We start from the raw sequence: 18,488 nt of genomic DNA on the forward strand, positions 1-18,488 counted from the left end.
CAACCAAGCAGACCTAACAAATAATTAATCAAATAATGAACTAACTATTTTAAAGGTCATCCATATATAAGCATTAAACAACTGAAAGGAGCTTTATCAAGAGCCAAATGAAGCAACCCTAAGAAATCATACTTTCAATCAAGCAATACTAAAAGAATAGTAGACATATAAGCATTAAATCCCTTCATTGAGCTCCTATTAAAACAAAACCAAGTAAGCCCTTAAATTGAGAATAGTAACAAAACAGTTCAGTATTTGTGAAAAATTGGGAATTGGAGGATGAGTGTATTAATTCATTCTATATTTTTCTTCTACTTTCTTCAATACTTAAAAAAAAAGATTAGCATGCTAGCAATTTCCATCCAGAAAATAAGCAAGTGAAATAGAGGCAATGACATGTCATTCACATCCATTACCTGTAGTGTTTGGCATAAGTTTACTATAGTAAAATGCAACACCTCGATCTCTAGCAGAATTTATTAAATTTTTTTACCTAGATATCTATAGATGATTCTTGAAAAATAAGTTGAAAAAATCTAAACAATGTGTTTTCAAAGGTCATGTCAAATATCCATTAACAGTTACGTATATATATGGACACCAAATTACTAAATGAAGAAGTAGCTTCATTTCCTGATTAACTATATTGAAAGATAAGCCAAATCAATTTAGATAATGTGTTTTCAAACTATGGTCGTATTGAAACTCCTATGGATTTAATGTTATACAAACCTGAAGCTTGTTCTGATTTCTAACAACCAACAAATTCAGCCATCAGACCTTGCAAAAATGTTCCAACTCTCAGCATACAGATGCATTTGACGTCAAGTTAGAGAACCTTTATTATGTTAATAAAATTACAGTGTTCAGTGATCATATCTATGTACTGCAAAACTAATTTGATATGAGAACTGTACATAAGAATTTCCATGATCAACTTGTAACTATAAAAGATTAATAAGCAATCTAGGGTATATATAGACAGGCATCATACACCATATCTACCCTTACATTAAAACTTGAATCTGATTAGGCACAATGTTCACTTCATCTTGATGAAAAACTTGATGATTCTTGCCGATTCTTGAATGTACCGGTATAGCTGCATATAGAAATCTGACTTTATAAACACTATCATACGTTGAAAAATTTGCAAAATAAAAGTAATTTCAAAATTTTCACTTTATCGACCAATTACACATAAAATCTTAAGCTTTGAACTAATTGTTGGACCATGGTTAAGATGCATTGTATATGTAATCTTTGTTCAAAGCCGACAGAAGTTCGGGTTACAAATTGGAAATGTAGCAACGAACAAACATATAAGCCAATGAATAAAACAAACATTGTCAAGAGAACGATAAACCAAACCAAGTCCAAAGTCAAATGATCGAGAAGTAAAGGAATATGTAGCAACCATGAACCATCACAGCCCCATAAATAGAAAAATGAACTGTTGAAAAATTTTACCTACAGTGAACAGTGAATTTGATTCAATATATGCAGAATCCGCAATCTTCACCTCAGTCTTCCTAATACCACCACAATATACTTCAGGCTACAAAAACAATTTTTCTTGACAATTTGATTTTCTACAGCAGACCTGCATACAAATAAGAGCAGTATCAAGACCATAAGGAGATGTTATAACAATTATCATTTGTACATTAGTACATTTATTTCAAATTTATAGAATCTGTAACAGTTTCTAATATTATATCCATTATCTTCAATCTTTTTGTGTAGTCAGTATGGGAGATGAAATATATGAAAAATGGCAACTCATCAGTCATGTGAAAGCTTTGATCTTTTTTCTTTTCTTTTCTCTGATATCAAAATGTTTTCAAATTGAATTGCAAGTACAAAAATCTCATAACACAAATAGCCTTCTTTCAATCCTTTTGGGCGTCCAATATCATACACTTCAATATAAAAATGCTCTATCTAGCTTTTAACAAAATTTGAACCTACAGCACATTGACTGGTGGAACGCTATTTCTCAGTATCTTTAACTTATGGGTGACCATTGCTTGCTTTATGTGCATGTTAATAAAGGGGGTATTATTCTACCATTGAGCTTGAGCACACCCACTCGCAATATGAAGGATTATCAAATGGATCAAAATGTTGATCCACCACCCTTTGTCTTCCTAAGCATCACATCTCTAGCCTCAATGGTTCTAATAACACAGAATAATTAAGCTACAGAAAACAATTAAGCTCTCACTGGTTCTAATAACACAGAAAGAGAGAGTCACAAATTTCTCAAGCTCACACCAAATAACATTGTTCACGCGCTTGACCAACCACCATGCTCAAAAATAAAAAACAGTTTCCCAGCAAAATGGGAGGAACAAATGATTCATGATTAACTTTTATGGAATAGATGATTCGCGCTCTGATGCTCAAGATTGAATAGAATCCAACCATCTCACCAGAAAATAGAGGAGATAATGAGCAGAAAGAAAGAAAGAAAGCAAATCCAAATTCACAGATCAAAAGCAACGAACTGAACTCTGTCAATATCGCTTACACGGCTGTAGACGACGCCGAAGAATTGGTAGTGTCACGATTGGGAGCAATGATCTGAGTATTTGGGTGTAACAGTGGAGGTCGGTGTAAACAAATGCTTCCCGAAGAACACGGCTGTAGAAAAACAGAAGAAATACACAAAATTCAACTACAAAAAACTGACTTAAGACCACAATTCTGGACAACTGAAAAAGAACCCAAATCAAACACATACCTATTGAAAACTTCCTCCCAAACTCGATCAAAATTCTAGCAGCAACCTTTTCCGAAACAACAGCTCCCCGTTCACCAATACCGTACCAAGCTATTTTCGCCGTTGATCTCGGTGGCTCAGTTCATAATCTGGGAGTAGATAGAAGCTTCGAGACCTGACCGTGACGCTTATGCTGATATATACACAAATGGCAGCCTGAGATTGTAGGTCAAAAGCAAGGGCAAAAACGTCCTTTCCACACCCAATGAACATGTGTGAATAGTAAACCAAACTTTCGTATATTAAGTAATTACCATAGAATAGGTTTGGAGTTTTCCTTACAGTGACACAGCATAAAACAAGCATTGCTCAATTAGATAATGTGAAACAATTAGTGAGTTCAAACTTCAAAGATCTGAATCATCTTATCCAGTCACTTCTCTTCTCAAGAAAGGTCTTTTCTTTTCCAAAGTATATACCAGAAGCCTTTATCAACATCAGTCTCTCTCCTTCGCCGACATCAACAGCACCCATCAACATCCCCATCACTCATAACTTGGTAAGACTAGCAAGATTGCCCGCGCGTTGCTGCGGGGATCTACGAATGAAATGAAAAAAAAAAAAAAGTGTTGATTGAGGTGAAGAAGATGTTTGTATATTGTCAATATGATTTAGGTAAGAAATATTGCATTTACAATTATTAGATACATTACATGTCTACAAAAGCAGGGTCCAAAAGCAAAGTAGGAGAAAGATGCTTCAAAAAGGGAATCCTTCTAGCTAGATTGATCAACACAATTCCGGGGTGCTGTATACAACCATGTATATGACCTCTTAGAGTCATGTTCACTTGCTACAACAATCTGTTATGTTGTCAAGCTCTCATCACCAAATTGTAAGCATTAGTGTGCTTTATGTTTAAGAGACTGTGCTCAGAGAATTAACTAACCACATAAGCTGGCTTTACTTGAAAAAGCTAAATTCTAAAACCAGCATAAAGGAGTTGAGCCACGTTATACACAAATCAAAGGGTTATCTCCTCCCTGTAATAGGGTTACTTCTTCAAAGCCCCAAAATATTGTTCCTGCCGATTGTTCCTTAACTATGCATTTTGACATATCTAATGGCTGCTCAGGGAAATAAAAAATACAAACTTAAAATTTTGTAACCAATAAGAATTATAATAAAGTAACAACAAAAGATTTGAACTTACATTCAAAGGATACAGGTGGACATCAATTAGTAGGCCAATTTGATGGGGGTATGGAACAATTGAGAATAGCCAATGTTGCTCATACTACCATTCTCCAAGTCAAACAGATGACAGTGATGACTTCTGGATCTCATTCCAAACTGTAAAGTTGAATACACGATGAGAAAGAAAATAAGGCTTTGACTCATCCATCCAAGCATCAGTCATAATAGAAATTGACTATTTCCATGTTGAGTAAAAGAAATGGAAAAATTCCACACACCTGTGGTAGCAGGTGTCAAGGCCAAGCCAGATTTCATCAGATACAATGACTTGACAAAGAAATACAGTTATCTTGGACATTTTCGATAAAAGAGGTGACAGTCTCCCAGACGATAAACCTGCAGCAAAAGATATATCCTCACGAATAGAGTCCAATATAGTAGTCACTATAATCAACCAACAAACAAATTGAAAACATAATACTTAAAATTTCCCTTGAAATCACAAACCTCTCCACAAACTGATTCAAAAAAGAACTTAATATAGCTTGAGAAACCTGCACAAACCAAGTCAAAAGACAAAAAAAAAATTGTTACAAGGAAAATGAAAGGAAAAAAGAATCAAACAAACAAAATTGTACCCCTTTTCTTTAGACAAACCAACAACCAACCAATAAAAACAAATAACCAACCAACGAAGATAGAGTAGTAGACAACTGGAACAGAGGGTGTTACCTTCCCTTGACATTAAACTTTGAGTCAAGGAGAAGAAATCACCAGATGCAAGGCAGTGAGATGTGTGTGGGTATGCCAATCCAATCTTCTGTACGATGTCTTCAGGGTCAACAACTTTATGCAGAGAGGGAGCTTCTGGATCTGTTTTTGTGTCAATCACATATATGCGACCTGATCTGAAAGATAAGAATGCTTAATAAGATATATATCATATAGTAGAATCCTTCTATTGAATGATCAGTAATTTTTCCTAAACCAATGCATAGACTCATGATTGAAAAAAAAATATTGTTGACTTCACTTGGCATAACTTCTTTCCAGTAGGCTTCATAATGCTTAATTTATAATTTAAAACCATGCAGCTAGCATACATATGGGATCAATATGAATGTAAGCTCAACGACTTAACATTTTGGGCTTCACCTAATCAATCATGTTTTAATTCAAGTCAACTAAGATTCTAGCTTTTCTGTTTTTTTTTTTCATCTTTCTAATTTTTAATCATAATATCTTGCATCAGAAAAACCTACATCTAAAGCGAGCTTCTCCAACTCCTCCCCTGTATTCACATAAATTTCTTAATTTAAGTACCTTTTATCTACTCAACTACTGATTAAACCAAGCCTAAATGCCTCGAAAAAAAAGAGCTTCAACTAACAGCAACAATTTCAAAATTTCTGGTAAAAGCATGCTGCTAAAAGTAAACCAAGGAAAACACACCTGTCAAAAATTCCCTGATTGATCTCGTCCAGTATTTATAATCCTCTTCAAGGCCAAAACTGGAAGCCGCAGGGACAACAACATAGTCAATCATCATTTCCTAGTGCTAGGAGAAACATTCAGCACGTCCAAAATTGTCAATACAATATAGATGATAAAACTTTTCATAAGTATTAAAAGTATTCAAGTGTTCTATCAGGATAGGTGAATGCATTGGGAAAAGTATTCAAGCTCCCTTTCAACAATTCCACAAACGGTTCTTTCAACGGGTATTTCCTAGAATCACATAACACTGTGTTCCTAGTATTAAAAAAAAAAAAATCGATCATTCTTCCAAAGAAGCTACTCAGGAAATCCTGCTGTGAAATCAGTGTTGTATTATAAAATATCAGACTGAACAGATAATTCAAACCACTTTCAGAGCAAATCTTTTATACATTGTTCTATCCTAAATTAACAAATAATGAAAGTACTATACAATTGCAAAGTCCTAATTTACACATTATTCAATTGGAATCAATATCTCGCATTCAAAAGTGCCAACTGCAGGATGAATAAAACATGCTATATACTGATTTAGATATTCTATTGCTAACACAGAGAATTCTATTTCAAATCCAATCCTTGACCAATCAATTATACAACCTAGAAGAAATTTCAAATCAAATTCTCAAAAAGCCACAAATCCGGAGAAAAAAAAAAAAACAAAAACAGTTTTTATCGAAAGCTAAAACCGATCATCTCGAAGAGTCAATACCCTGAAAATTCAATTGCTAACCTTGGTTCTGAGCTTGGATCTGCAGCAAAGATGGTGGCTTTGTGCTCGTATGAGAAAACTAACTTCTGGGTCGGCTCTGTTTTGGAAGTTATGGTCGTCAACACAGTTCTTTGTGAGGTGGATTTTGACTCTCCACTATGTTCTGCGACTCTTTGAGTAGCTCTTTTTGTACTGATTTTAGGGCATTGAGGTGGATTTTGACTCGCGTGTGAGAGATTAGAGTAGACGGCTCTAGAAGAGAGCGGAACATCAGATCGATACACCGCGGAACAAAAAACATCTCCATGGAGGGCAGAACCGTCCTTTCCTGCCCCACGAACTGTTCCTTACTATTGCCTTAGGAACAGTGGCACAGTGGAACTCATCTTTAGTATATAGTAAATTTTATACTGATATAATAGAATTAGCCCAATATAGTAAGCACTGATATTTTGATCAAACAATTACGATCATTTGTTTTACCAGATTGTTCATCTATACCCAAAATGATTGTTTCTGCTACTTTTGATACACTCTGGTTTCTGATTCGTCTTTTTTTTTTTTTTTTTTTTTGTGCTTTTGGTTCATCTGTAAGATAATGATATAGCTTATGTATATAGAACTAGACATTGCACAAAGTTTTACTGATATGCAGATATATACATGTGTGTATCTAGACTATTATTAAGAGAAGAGGCTTTGTTAGCCAAAATCTAAAATTTTAACAGAATTGACCCTAGAATATTAATAAACTTTGAGAATTAATTAAATCACATGGATAATTAAGACATTTACAAAATATATTTTTATTTAAAAAATTTGAAAAAAAAATCCACAGCCCACTTTTTTCTCTCTCACTTTCTTTTCTCTGCAATAACCAACTTTTTTATTTTCTGAAGAAAAAAAAATTAATAACTTGCACATGCAGAGCATGTGGAGAAAAATGCTAGTATATAATTATGAAAATTGATCAGAGTTTAAAATTACATGTGTACAAGCTATTATTCAATTCTGTTTATGGATAAGTTTGTATTTAAATTCAAAATCTGTGCAGTTGATGAGCAGTTGATGGTTTGATAAAACAGTTAAGCAAATGACAGTTTCTTTATGGATGAAACTGTCATGCAAAGCCTCTATATGAATGTCAGACTTATCCCTTCTCAAACACGAGTTCTTTCTCAAAAATTAGTCCCATTACTAAAAGAAAATCAAGGTGGATTCAGGAGAAGACTGTTATGGACAATGCAAGTGCATCAAGTAAGTTTCTGCATCGATGTTCTTATGTTCCTGTTTTCTGCAGATACAGGATTGGTAGGATATTTTCAATCCCGAGTTCAATTACACATTCTGGTAATCTGCAGTAGTTTATATACATGTTTTGATCTAGTATAGGTTCATATCATCTCTATTTTGACTCGATATGTATTTTGGTTCTAACATCATCGTCAATTGATATAAATCTTTACAGTTTAGAAATTTGGTTTGTCTTCCACTTCCAAATCTGGTTGATTAATTGAAAACACTTGAAGCTATTCGATTAATTGTATGTTGGTTTTACTGTTTATATATATTTTTTGATCCGTCTGTTTCAATTTGCTAAGAAAAAGAATGTCTACCAATATTAACCATAGCATTTATTCATATGAATATCAAACTATAACCAAATGAGTTAATATACTTCATATCAAGATTTGCAAAAAGCATATACAGTTTACTACTTCATATCCTTTTGGTAATTAACCAATGCTAACAATTGTATTTATCCATATTCTGTAATAGATGAACCTCATTCTGAAAACTATTTTGTGCGCTTCAGTTCTATCTCAAAAACCGAAATCAGTCGGTAACAATAGAGAAGTGAACAATAATTTGGTCTTCTGTGTGTGAAAGGTGAGTGAAGTTTTAAGTAAAAAATTTTATTTGTGCATTAACATCGATACTCTTCTAAAATTTATTATGTATTTTGACTTTTCTCTCTTTAATAGATTTTTCAACAATCTTGATATCACTAACTTTTGTTATTTTACACACACTATTGTAGCCAAGTATCACTGCACCAAAAAAAAAAAAAACTGCAATGCGTTATTTTTAGCTTTGATTTGTTTATTTTGTTTAACTTTTCACCACTCAATTTAAGTCTCATTGAGAAATTTGAAGCAGGTTAGAGGAATTCACTCGAGGTGATTTGTATTTCCTGTCACCAATGATTTTCCTTTTCGTGGTTTATACATGGATATCTATGAATGTTTTTAAGTACGATGTGAGGATCATAAGTTCATAACATATGGGACTGTTTAGACAATAACATTTATCTTAATATAGTTCTCAGTATGGAAGACTTTTTGCTGCTCCTGTAGGTTATGTGAAATTTGGACATAATAGAGAAGACAATGGAGTAGTGCATCATGAATGGGCCTCCGTGGCTCAGTGAGTTCATTAGCTTTTGAACAACCATTCGATTAGCTTTGAAACTGTTGAAGAAGGGAGAGGACCTTGGTAAGTGTTAGTTTCTCAATTTTGAATTAGGTCCTATCAAACACTAATTGTGAATACAAGATGAATATGAATTTGCTTTCATTTACATTCATGAACTTCTATATGTACCCTTTGATCATCTGCAATAGGTGGTAGTGATCTCCCTGTATTTAGTTACATGAAGTTATGGTAGCGATTTCTTTGCTGATTTTTGTGGCACGTATGATGACTTTCAATGGAAACTGATTTTTTTTTTTCATGTTTATCTGATTGTAAAGATGATGGCCTGAAACAGAATCGATTTTCATTTTCAGTGTTGGCATATTTATTCGTCAATTCCTTTCAAATCTGTTTTTGGAACAAAGTCTTTACCTTTATGCTTTATGTTGTAAAACAGCAAAATTTCTGAGAGAGAAAGAGAGAGTTTGGACACAGAGAATCAGATTGTGTGTCTTATTCATCTCACCATGAGGAGCCTTATATAGGACTACAGGGTGTGCACAAAAGGGTAATGCTTAATTACAATCCAATCATTCCTACAATTACAACCTATCAATCACCAATCTATAGGGATAGGCACCTATTACTCATCATCTATTTACATGATTATCCACTAATATTTACAACACTCCCCCTTGGATATTCCATGTCAATAGTGTTGCATAGGCTGAGCGCTTCTAAGTTGCCTCGTCAAAAACCTTGCCAAGTAATAAAAGTCCTGTGGGAAAAAAACAATCTTGGTCGAAGGAGAAAAAGAGCACAACGCACTTGAGTGTGGAGTGGCAGTATCATAGCTTTAGAGATAGGTGAAGTCTTCTTATCAGCACTATAAGTAGGTAGTATGTCTACGAGAGGGATGCATTAGAGTCGCTACACCAAAACCTTGCCCGGTAAACCCAGTGGGAGAAACCCGTGGTCGAAGGGAAAAGATGAGCAAATGCATATATGTCAAATCAAAGCATCTTCAGGATGTACTATAATTGGGGTGACCATGCTAAAGATGTGCCTCGTTAAAACCTTGCCAGGTAACAAAACCCAGTGGGACAAAATAACCCGGACAAAAAGAGTACACGATGGTCAAGTGGGTATGCTTCAGGATACTCCCCCTAATTTCGACTCCCCCTGAAAATTACATGTTAGGTAATTCAGATAGTTTACGTAGACCAATACCTTGAACATGCTTCTAGAATGTAGACTTTGGTAGTGACTTGGTAAAGAGGTCTGCATGACTGTCTTCAGATCAAATCTGCTTAACTTCAATCTTCTGATGCTCTTGTTGTTGCTGATTGAAGGAGAACTTCGGTACAATATGTTTGGTGTTGTCTCCTTTGATGAAACTCATCTTTATCTGCTCTATGTAAGCAGCATTATCCTCGTAGATAATGGTTGGTTCATCAGTGGTGGAATGCAGTCCACATGTGCTTCGAACATGCTTTGTAACGGCTTTCAGCCATGTACATTCACATACTGCTTCGTGAAGAGCTAGTATCTCAGCATGATTCGAAGAGGTAGCAACAAGTGTCTATTTCGTAGACCTCCAAGAAATTGCAGTATTCCCAATGGTAAAGACATAACCAATCTGGGGACATGCCTTGTGCGGGTCTGATAGATAGTCTATATCAGCATATCCAACAAGGCGAGCATCATTCTGAGGAACAAGGGGGTTTGATCCATTCCTTGATGCATAGGGATAGAATAAGCCCATATCCGCCGTACCTCTAAGGTAGCGAAAAATGTCTTTTATGTCATTCCAGTGGCAGCGTGTTGGCGCAGAGCTATATCTAGCTAACAAGTTCACATCAAATGAGATGTCCTGTCCAGGGCATTAAGCCAAGTACAATAATGCGCCTATTGCACTTATATATGGGACTTCTGGCACCAATATCTCTTCGTTATCATCTGCAGGACGATACGGTTCTCTCTAGACTTTAGACGACCATGGGTGTGCTTGCTTTTATCCTCATTAAAGCATCTTAACATCTTCTGGATGTAATTTGGTTGATGGACCAAAATTTCATCTGCACTGTGCTCGGGCTCCAGGTCGAGACAATAATTTGTTCTCCTAAGGCCTTTCATCTCAAATTCCAACTTCAGGTGCTTTGCGGTTTCCTTGATCTCTTTAGGAGTATCGATCAAATTCATGTCATTGACATAGACCGCCACAATTCCAAACTAGGAACTTGTTTCCTTAATAAACACGCATGGGCATAGTTTATTATTCACATATCCCATCCCGATTAAATATTCACTTAGACGGTTATACCACCTCCGTCTAGATTGTTTCAATCCATAAAGTGAACGCCTCAAAACTAATGGAGAGCGTGTTCCGTGGTCTAGAACTATTTGCATCGGGTATCATAAGTCTTTCAGGAACTTTCATGTATATCTCTGTATCGTGATCCCCATAGAGATAAGTTACGACCACATTCATAAGCTGCATATTCAGTTTTTCGGAAACTACCAAACTGAAAAGGTAGTGGAACGTTATGACGTCCATTATGGGAGAATACGTCTCCTCGTAATCAACCACAGGGCGTTGAGAAAATTATTGCACCACTAGACGAGTCTTGTGTATCACAATCTCGTTTTTCTCATTACGCTTCCTTACAAATACCCATTTAAATTCTACGGGTTTAACATGGGGAGGTGTAGGAACAACAGGTCCAAACACCTTTCTCTTTATCAAGGAATCTATTTTGACCTGGATTGCTTATTTCCTTTTTGGCCAGTCTTCTCTTCGTTAATATTTATCAACAAAGCAGGGTTCGAGGTCATCGCTTATTATATTTTCGGTGGCCACCGCAAATACTAATATATCATCGATGATGATCTCATTCCAATTCCAAATCTCACTAAATTTACAGAGATTTCTCTATTCTCGAGAGTGGGTTCAAATGTTGGAGCGTCCCCCAACATCGTCTCTTCTAGGACAGACCCATAATCCGGATTTATCTCATGAGATGAATTGGTTTGAGATTGCGATGTCTAGTGGATTCGTTGGTGCCAGTTTTACCCTCTTCTGGGGATAAAAATCCTTCGAACCTAATGGTCTACCTGGCTTCTGGGCAGGGACATGTGACTGGTTAGCCGCCATGGTCGTACCTCGTCCATCTGGGACGACACATCCTACAGGGACGTCTATCCTTGCAGGCACATTTGCAGCAGGTATATATGATCTCGTCACTTTAGCTAGATCAGAGAAAACGTCTGGCATATTTTGGGCTACACTCTGTAGATCTAGAATTCTCCGCACTTCATTATCACATTGTGCGGTTCGGGGATCAAGATGAGACATAGTGGGGACATTCCACGTCAATTCACGTCGTTCATCAGGAACGGTAACGTTCTTATCTCCCCTTAACGGCTGGAAGACTGTCTCATCAAAGTGACAATCCCCAAATCTAGTGGTAAAGAGATCGCCTGTTAAGGGCTCGAAAGAGCACATAATGGATGGGATTCATAATCGACATGTATGCCCATCCTTTGTTGAGGACCCAATTTTGTACGTTGTGACGGCACAATTGGCACGAGGACTGTATACCAAAATGCGCGTAAGTGCGAAACATCAGGTTCGTACCCAGTCACCAATTGTAACGCGGAGTAAGGTTGGGTAGCAATGGGCCTCAACGGGACCAACATAGCTGCATGCAAGATTGCATAGCCCCACAAAAAAACTAGGAGCTTGGTGCGCATTACCAAGATTCTATTTGCGAGACCATCTTGGGTGTGAACATAGGGAACTATATGTTCAGTATCAATCCCAAGGGATATGTAATAATCATCGAAAGACTTCGATGTAAACTCTCCGGTATTATCAAATCTTATAGACTTTATGGGATAATCCGAGTGGTGAACCATCAATTTCATGATCTGGGTGAGAGTTTAGCAAAAGCAGCGTTTTCTTGTGGACAATAGTGTAACATGTGATCACTTTGTCGATACATCAACCAAAACCATTAATATTTAACTGGTCCACATGGTGGTTGGATATGTCCACAAATTTCCCTTGCATTCTGTGCAGAAAAATGGTGGTGTATGTACTAGTCTTTGCATATGATGGTCTAGTATGGCATAACGTGTCATTATATACAAGACCCTTATTCAGAAGGGGATGCACCTATGATGAGTTGAGGATACGGTGCATCATACTGTGACCTGGGTGTCCCAAACGGTCATGCCATAGCAAGTAGTTGCTTGAATTAGTTAGCTTCTAGCTAACAGATTTCAATTTCTCCAATGTACGCTTCTGGCCGCACACTCGGAGGTTATGTAAAGATATTCCAGGCATTTTTCTTAGTGGTTTCAACGTGGTAACTGTTGGTTCGAATATCCTTAATACTCAATAACGTTCTTCTGGAACGTGGAGATTATAAGGCCTCATTAATGGTAAGTTCAGTACCATTGGACAACATATAGTGGGTTTTGCCATAACCCTCTATCAGGTTGGATTGGCATGATACGGTTGTCACAGATGTATGAATAGACAATAAGTTTGAAAAATATCTCCGATCTGGGAGTATGGTGTGCGTAATAGCACTTTCAACCAGACAACAAACTTCCCCACAGAATATGCCTATTCATTTATTTAATTCAATGGATCACATGTATGAATAAGTTTATTGAATTAAATATATTCGAACATAACCACATTTCTATAATCCAAAATAATTGAAAACATAAATCACCAAAATCTGAAGATGTTTCATTCATTAAGATGAAATAGATATGGCACAAGGGGCCAATTATACCCATGTCTTCGAGTTCTAATCCTCGGTATGTTTAGTAACTGCCTGAAAATCCGTGATCTCTAGTGTGGAATCAATAGAAAATGACCCTTTAATAAAGTTGGTATTTCGAGTTCCGCGACCGGCGTAATACTCATCTACTGCTTCGGCTATCGCACAACAGGTGCGGGACCAACAGTCTATTCCTCCACATCGATAACAAAGATCATGCTGATTCTGGTGGCGACGGGCTGGACCAGTGTTCCTTTCAACTCAGGCTTGTTGAGTTAGGGCATCACGGTTCCTACAACGTTGGCCTTGGCCACGTGGATGGTGGTCATATGGGTTTTTTTGTTTGTTTTGCCAATCATGTCTTGCTTCAAGCAAGAAAATGGTCATCTGATGGTGAAAGTGCTCTTCCAGAGCAACCCAAAGAGTCTGTGTATCCTCTTAATTGGATACTCAACTTGGAGTGCTTTCTTCATATGTTTCTTTATGAACATGATGACACTCGCCTTAAAAGCCTTAATGACGACATTGTCATGAGTATCGATTGTTGATCTCATCTTCTTTGTAGTCAGATGAATTTTCACATCTTGAGTCCACTTTAGATAGTTTCTTCTGGAGACCTCCAAAGCAATAAAGTCAAACATGTTGAGATTTGACATTTCTTACAGGAAAGGAACAAATAATATTAGTGCTTTGGGTAATATCATCCATAAGCAAGTAATGAGAACTTCAGGTTCTATAACATGGTATGAAAAATCGGATTAGACATGTAAAAGCTACTAGTTTTATCATGTGTGGTGAATTTATGAAGGAAACTTCAAGTTTCTTAAATGGCATTATCGAAACTACGAATTCGATTTATATACGAACTACTGGTTCATTTGAAACTTCTAGTTCATTAGGTACCTGCATTTTCTACACATATATTCTAGTGCGAAAATTTAGACAAGTAACACAATAATATTGATCGAATTGAGCAAATTGAAATAATCTCACAAATTTGGATAAATAAAAATCACAAATCAATTGAGATATTAATTGCATGCTAGTAATATAACAGATTAATTATCACACAATTATGTGAATAAATGCTTCTGGCAATTAATTACACATATTAGATATGGTGAATTTATTTACAATATGATTTACAATATGAAATCATTTTTATTTTGATTCTGCTGGACCAAAGAAGGAGTGGGCTTGATAGTGAAGCCTATCGGGCTTAGTCTGCGGGCTCGTGACCTAGGCTTTCATGCGCTAGTCAAAGAGTATGTGAGGCCTGCTGGGCTGCTAGGTCCTGCAGAGGGAGAGTGGGCCTGCTGGGCTCAGCACTACACCAATTTTGTTACCAGACAACGGCAGAAAACCGTTGTGTGATTTGAAGACCCACCGTTGTAGAGTGGGTGGAACACAGTTGTGTGATAAACACACAGACAACAGGTATGTGTTATAACCGTTGTGTGATAGCTCGGCAGATGGCTCGGTAGATGCCCAGCGCAGCTGCGCAGCAGTTGAGGGGCGTCTTCAGACAACAGTGCCAGTTTGCAACCGTTGTATGTTAAGCATATCAGACAACATTTTTTTATTTTGTCTGTTGTCTGATTGCTCTTCTAACTTCAGTTCTTAGACTATATCTGTTGTGTGATTAACTTTAGGACAACAGGGTTCAATTGCTTCTGTTGTGTGATTAACTTGTAGGACAACAGAGTTCAATTAATTCTGTTGTCTGAGTGTAAATCAGAAGACATTGATTCATTAAAAATCGATGTGTGATATGATTGATTACAATGTATTTTTGTCCCATTTTTGTTACCTGATCATTGTGTGATCAGAATTAGGCAAAATTGATGCTCCATTATTACGTAAATAATGGTACGTCTAGATCGTTGATCAATTGGAAAGAAAACACATTGCAAATGCTCAAATGAGTAATCAAACCTATTCCATATATCTCTTAATGTTAAAAGCATTTCCCAAAAGCTGATATAACTACGTAAAACATGCCACATATAGAGTTTGTGTAGGAACTTGGTTTCAATAGCCAACATATTGATACAAACTCTTGTCTTCCCACTATTCTAGGAACTTAATCTGTGCAGCCATGGTGTCAAACCTTTAAAGTTGAAGCGAGTGGTTTGCAATTTCTGTCCAAATGTCCAACCAAAGACACCTCAGCCAAAAAAGCCAGTCCAGAACCTATATACAAACAAATAAGCTTCAGAAAGTTGAAATTACTCTCTATCCATCTGAACACAACCTTCTGCATGCCATCCAAAAGTGCATATATCCAATTGTTATGATTATGATTTAAATATTGAAAGTTTCAATTCAAGTTGTCCAAATAGAAGTCATATACATCTCTGAGCTGTATATTAGTCATTTGCTACACTCTTAATATGATTTGATTGATACATGCTAATATATACCAACCAATGTTACTTACAAACTTCGAATCGATATAGTGATCATTTATGTATGAAACAAAAGTGAAATGCATGAGTATATCGATGAGATTCGATATGATTCGTAAAGCTGATAACTAATTGATATATACTACCACCAGAAATTCTCCAAATCAGATAAAGCTGATAACTAATCTCTACATCAGTAATCCATAGGTAATACCTGCATCTCTCTTCTCCTCTATTCATCTATAATCTTAGTCCGGTGAAACAGATATTGTTTAGTATTATAGTCAGCATTAGGTTTAGTAAGTCAAGCTGGTCAAGTAGGGAGAGCAAAAAAAAAAAAATCGAAGCAAGATAACTACATAAAGGGCCTTAGTAATTTCCTGAACAAAATAAGAAAGAAAGCTAAATGGCCAAAAACAATACTCTAAAGAATGAAACTTATACAATGACATTATTGCATATTTTCTGTCCATCTGCACATTCAGTTGCTTCTTTAATCAAAATGGTATTCTGTAGTCTAATTAATCTTGCCTCATTCTAGCAACAAAAATTAAACTCATACATCTGTCGGCCTCATTCACCACTTTATACAATTTGGTGAATGTAACCAAAGGTGAGGGACAACATAGTATTGATGGAGGTCTTCCAAACCAAATGAAGGATAAGAAATAACATGAATTATAGCTTGACAATGCCATCCTCAAATCTCAGTTTTGATAGTGCTATATTTGTTCTTTTTGTCTCATCTTATTTTCAATGGTACAGTTTGGAAGGACTCTATGAATCCTTAGGGATCTAGCTCATTACTACTCCTCTACTTTATGTTCATTATGATACCTACCATTACTAGTTTACTACTGTCCTGTAACTCCAAGTCAAGGGCTTGTGGGACATGCCATGGTTGAAGGGAATTAGGAAAAGCTTGAATATATGAACTTGACCCTCAACTGAATGCAAAATGTTAATTTTGATCTTTTGTATTACATCTAATGAAAAAGCTTAGAAAATAGCCTGCAAAAGGAAAAGGGGAAAGCATGGTACCTGAATAGAATCTGAAGGTTCCAAACTCGATCAAGCAAATTTTTTAACAGCAGCGAGACTTTCAACTTCATCTGCATATCATCATACATTTATAGTCAAGCCAGATGAAAAAACAAAATCACAGTAACAGTATCACCAATCAAAACAACTATCAGATCACTATCAGATTGGTTTACAAAGAGCACATGGTCCAAATCCAACTTTAGTTTACAAAGAGCAGTCATATTCAGTGATAGTGTCGACTACATACCAGCTTGCCATTTTCAGAGTATCATTTGTTGAATAGAGAGTGTGCATTAATTTGAAGCAATTGGGACTGTAGGTATCTGTAAATCATAAAACCATGAGTCGGGCATTCTACAAATATACAAACACATGACTTAATGGAGAGAAAAGTGATACATCCACGAACCTGGAGTTAAATCAGATGGATAGTTTTTGAGCTAATGCTTTACATAAAGCGGTTTTTCTAGTCCCTGGAGTTCCATGTAAAAGAACAATGCTGCAAAGTCATAAAACAAATCACATAGGTAATTAGAATTTCTTAGCAAAAAAAGATGAGAAATGAAAAACATTATGAACATAATACAAAATGACAGCATCAGGAAGCAAAAGAAATTCCAATATTGTTTTTTCCAGTAACTCATTTATAGACATCTAGCTACCTTTAGACCAAGAAATATATAGCTTTTCAATGACTTTGCTATGAATGATTCAACCATTCTGCAATTTCAAATAGACATTCTGCAGTTTGAGATTTCTGCACCATATGCATCAACTGACTAATTTATTCTCAGCTCAAATATACACCATATGCATATAACACAAACTCCTTATGCAAATAAGCAAACTCAAAAGGATTCAAACCAAAAATATGAAGACCAAGAAAAAAAAAACAGACAACATAAAAAGCAACTCACATAAATAGGCAAGGAAGAGCCAATTTATGCATGCAGGGGGAACAACAAATCGGATAGCAGCAGAAAGAGAATGAATAGCAAAACCAGAAACAAAATATAAAAAATAATTGATTAGACCTGAATTTAGCATAATCAAAACAAAAAAATACCATTCTCAATAAAAAATAAAACACAAACAACTCACCGAGATCAGCAAATAAGAAGGCCCCAGAAGCAAGAAAGAAGAGATTCTAGACAAAACACAAATCAAAGTGATTATTATGAAACATTCTAAAACAGAAGTAGATATAATTTTAATTGAGCTTCTGACTCAGCCTCTATTAATATTCACAATTATAACAAAACCAAATTCAATATACGTTATTAAATCGTAACATAAATAAATTAATGCAGCGATTATATACCTAAGGAAATGGGTTCAAATCCCATTAATGCTTCTGGCATTATGTACAGGTAATAAATTTGGCAAATGCTTCTGGCACAATATTTATGTAATAATCGCGTAATAATTTAGCCCATAATGCTTCTAGCATAAAGAATTATAATGGCAGATTCAAATTTGTGTAACAAAAAATTAAGCCCATAATTCTTCTATCATAATTCAGGCAATAATTCAGAATTGTCTCAATGTGATAATGAAGTGATTGTGGTAATGAGCATAAATTACAATGGTAATTGCTTTGGATAAAATCAATCAAAATCAAATCACGGGTTGATCAATTGATCAATCACCAATTATATGGAGTTGAATATGCTTATGGCAGTATTAATATTAAA

General features: G+C 35.8%; 2 long non-coding RNA genes across 3 annotated transcripts; both read right to left on the reverse strand.

The window, feature by feature from the left end:
- Positions 1–3,358: 3,358 nt before the first annotated feature.
- Positions 3,359–6,478, reverse strand: LOC112177418. Of its 2 annotated transcripts, none has more exons than XR_005803306.1 (7): positions 6,153–6,478; positions 5,375–5,433; positions 4,697–4,830; positions 4,430–4,476; positions 4,201–4,318; positions 3,939–4,078; positions 3,359–3,852 (listed from the first exon to the last, which is right to left on the reverse strand). It is a non-coding gene; the product is annotated as an uncharacterized LOC112177418 (long non-coding RNA). The 2 variants fall into 2 exon arrangements; XR_005803305.1 differs by having other exon boundaries at positions 4,655–4,830; positions 6,153–6,477.
- A 10,569-nt stretch (positions 6,479–17,047) lies between these two features.
- Positions 17,048–17,985, reverse strand: LOC121050541. Its single transcript, XR_005803307.1, has 4 exons — positions 17,896–17,985; positions 17,457–17,551; positions 17,204–17,293; positions 17,048–17,117 (listed from the first exon to the last, which is right to left on the reverse strand). It is a non-coding gene; the product is annotated as an uncharacterized LOC121050541 (long non-coding RNA).
- Between the last annotated feature and the right edge of the window lie 503 nt (positions 17,986–18,488).

The sequence above is a fragment of the Rosa chinensis genome, chromosome 7, assembly GCF_002994745.2.
Source record: "Rosa chinensis cultivar Old Blush chromosome 7, RchiOBHm-V2, whole genome shotgun sequence".
NCBI classification, from domain to species: Eukaryota; Viridiplantae; Streptophyta; class Magnoliopsida; order Rosales; family Rosaceae; genus Rosa; species Rosa chinensis.